Here is a 3,823-nt window from a genome sequence, read left to right as displayed (position 1 = left end):
AAGAGGAAACATTCTGACTTATCTTACAGAAACAAGATTATAAAGGACTACCGTGAAGAGCTGTATGCTAATATATTAAATAACTGACATGTACACATCCCCTAAGAAGTCAAACTCCCAAACTGATGCAAGTAAAAATAGACAATCTATAAGTAGTACTTTCAATTAGTAAAAAACAAAACAAAACAAAACAAAAAAACTATCAACAAAGTAAAAACCAAGAACCAGATGGCTTCATGGCTGAATTTTACCAAACATTTACATGAAGTACCTTGAGTAATCATAGCTTCCACTTACATGCCACTTTTTGAGCCAGGCAACACACTAAGTCCTTTGTGTATCTCAATTTGATGTAATCCTCACAAAAACCACCTAAGTGCTATTACTGTTCGTATTTCAGGATGAAACTGAAATATGTAATTAAATTTGGCCAAGTTTGCACAAGTGAAAAGCAGAGCTGAGATGCAAACACAGAGAGTCAAGTCTAGGAGTTCACACCCTCTAATTTCCCTTTGCTGGCCTGCCCCTGGAAGAACTTGAAGTCTTTACATATAATAGCATGTTTCCTATTTATTTTTTTCTACTCCCATAATTCAAAAGATTAGGTCTAAACATCTAAGCTGAGTGTTTTTGTGTATATTTAAAGTAATGCTACATGAATATTTTAGCATGATTTATTTTACAGTATAAAGTATGCATCTTTTCCTGATATCTAGCCTGTGCCTAGTATATTTATCCTGTGCATGTGCCTAGCAAAATGACTCAACACTAGTTTGATGAATAAATGAATATTTTATGTATTAGCTCATTGAAAGTAAGTCAATTCACAAATTGTGAAGATTGGATGAATAAACTATGAAGTGCTGAGAAGTGAAAAGTGTCACTGTTTCCACTGTTTGTAGTTTTACACGAACCTTTGTAGAATAGGTACGTTAAAAAATATCTGACCATATATATTCAAAACCTGAAACATCTTTTGATTTCAAAGTTGCTATTTCCTGACTCCTCTAAGAATAAAATGTCTCAAACTTTTTTGGTTTCTCTGATTCTTCAGCTTAATGAAAACTTTCCCCTTTCATTAAAGCTCAGTTGGTGGCTATGCTTTACTTTGTATCCTGTCTGCCACTCTAGGCTTAAAGGAAGGAAGCACTGGACCACTCCACTCCTTATTGGCTGTGGTCCTCCTCTGGGTCTTATGCTGACAATGCTGACAGTACTGAGATGGTTAAGGATCTGGGGAATCTGTGAGGAGCAGAGTACAGGATTTTGAATGTGTGAACTACTTGTCAAAATTTTATAGTAATTAGGAGCTGAACTAAGAAAAAAGAATGTGGCTGCTTAGAACTTGGTAGAATTTCAATATGATTTATATTTCTTTTGAGATTTTTAAATGGCCTGAATTCATTAAGACTCAAAAACTTCAAATTAATTTGTGAAGTATCTTAGGTAGTGGACCTAAGATGTGGACCTCTATGTGATGTCTTGGGAATTAATTACACTTGAGCGTCTACCATCTTATCCTCTTTTTCTCAAAGTCACATTTATCCTTAATTTTTTTGCTCCTTCAGTCCAGATACTATAATAGGCATGGAGATAAAATGGTGAACAGTGTAGACACTGTATCGGACCTTGTAGAGCGGACTGCTTGGTTAAGACATTTTACCATAGTTTTCCCTACATCACTTCCAACTATTTAAACATTTTTTTAAAGCTTCATGATCTCTCATGACTGAGAAGTACCATTGTTTATGTAATCATTTCTCTTTCTGGGGAACATTAAAGCTGTTTCCATTTTTTCATTAACAAGTCTGATTGGGTTACAAAGGTCTATTATCCACCTTGCCAAAAGGAGAGTTTTGATGTAAAAATCCTCACAACACAGGGTTTGATTCAGTTTGTCCAAGGCAACCTTTTCATTAGCAAAGCCCTAAGTTTTCTGTGTAGCTTTGGCTAAAAGAAATAACTAAAATACCTAACTAGAGGATATACGGTTTAGGAATCACTTTTCCTATTTTCGGGGTGTAGATGAGACCTTTATTTTTAAAATAAGGTGGCTTCTTATCTATTGGGAACCTATTTGTTGCTCCATTTACAGTCAGGGAATATCAAAAAAACATGTTTATTTTGTTTCATGTGACTATGTTTCTTTACTCCAGCTTCTGAGGTTCTAGAGGAATAGAACAACTTGAAAACTTGAGAACATTTTGGAAATTCTGGATTATGATGGAAGAATACTGGAAATATAACTTCCTATAATAGGAAGTTGAAAAAATGTAATAGGGAACTGACCTTAGAGAGTGGGAAGGGCTTGAGGACTATATAATGAAAACAAAAATACATCTAGAGTTCAAGGTGTGTTGTCAAGACAATAGTGTTTCCTACCCTCCCCCAACTAGATTAACTGAAAGGAACCCAGGAAAACTAATCCCTCTAATCTGCTCCCATTGGAATGTTATAACCAGTTCACCTCAGCTACAAGCAAGAGGAATAAATTTTATTACTTCATTATTCCTACTATAAGTCTTAGGAGAGAGAATGGATTTGAACTATTCCAACTAAGAACATACACCACCTCAGCTGAGTTTTACCCATTTCTTTACCATTTCCTCAGGATGTAGAAAAATGGAAATAAAAAATGTCCAGCTCTCACTATACCTCATGGTGAAAAGGAAAAAAAAATAAAGAAAAAATACACTCCTGGGGAGAGAGACTAAAAGTTAACCACAATTTATCAGGGCAAATAGAATGTGTAGATTGAGACCCCCCCAAAAGAAAACAAAATAGAAAATAAAGAAATCTTAGCAACCAGGCCAAGCTAAACAAAAATAAAACAAAATAAGAGGAAGGAAGTAAGAACTGGCCCACCAAAAACTCCATGAAATACAATTGGTTGTTTGCCTTTTACCAGCTTGATACAAATACGTTGACTTTGAAAGTTATGTGTTGAAAATGGTGGAGCCACAAGACAGAAAGAGTCCAAGTTCTTGGAAAAAACTTGGCAGATAGCTGCTCATTCTCAGGAACATCCATATAAGAGATAAACTTCTATTGCATGTGCATCATTATATTTTTAAATTTCTTTGTTATGACAACCAGCATTACCTTAACAAATGCTCTGTGCATATAAAAAGCAGAAAACAAGCTCATAACAGATTAAAATATAATTCAAAGATTAGAAACAAACTTTTCTCAGTTGTTTCATATTATATAATCTAGGTCCAACGAGAGCTCAAAAACATTAAAACAAAATGATACATAAAAAGATACTACAAATTTACCTAGGAAACAAAAAATATTGTATGTTAAGTTAGAAACAGGAAATGCAAAAATAAACATTTCTGTTATTTAAATTACTGACAGATTAAAAAATAACATGATATAAACACAATAAATATAGAAAAAAAGAAGATAGTGAAAAATAAGTTGAAATTCAACAGACAATATACCATGTTAATTGGTAGCAAATACTATGAATAGAAAAATCATTCAAAATACAAAATTTTTAATTTCTAAATACACAGAAAAAAATTAATTTGCTTTTCAAAGTTTTTATGAAAATTTTATCCTAAAAGCTTTTTACAAATACATATCTTAGCTAATCTGTAAAAGGTCAGGATATTTAGATATCCAGGCAGAAGACTCAAATCATTGTCAAGATGAGAGAGAATTCTCCAAGCATTATTCAGTGTCAGAAACAATGGTAATGACTTCAAAGTTCTGAGAAAAAAGTAGAATCAAAAAAATGTTTTCCAGTTAAAATGTCTTTCAAGAACAAAGAAAATAAAAATCCTACTTCTGGGATGGTGGACAAACAATTCAGAAC

The sequence above is a fragment of the Pteropus vampyrus genome, unplaced genomic scaffold (assembly GCF_000151845.1).
Source record: "Pteropus vampyrus isolate Shadow unplaced genomic scaffold, Pvam_2.0 Scaffold17, whole genome shotgun sequence".
Lineage (NCBI taxonomy): Eukaryota > Metazoa > Chordata > Mammalia > Chiroptera > Pteropodidae > Pteropus > Pteropus vampyrus.
This window is presented reverse-complemented; position numbering follows the sequence as displayed.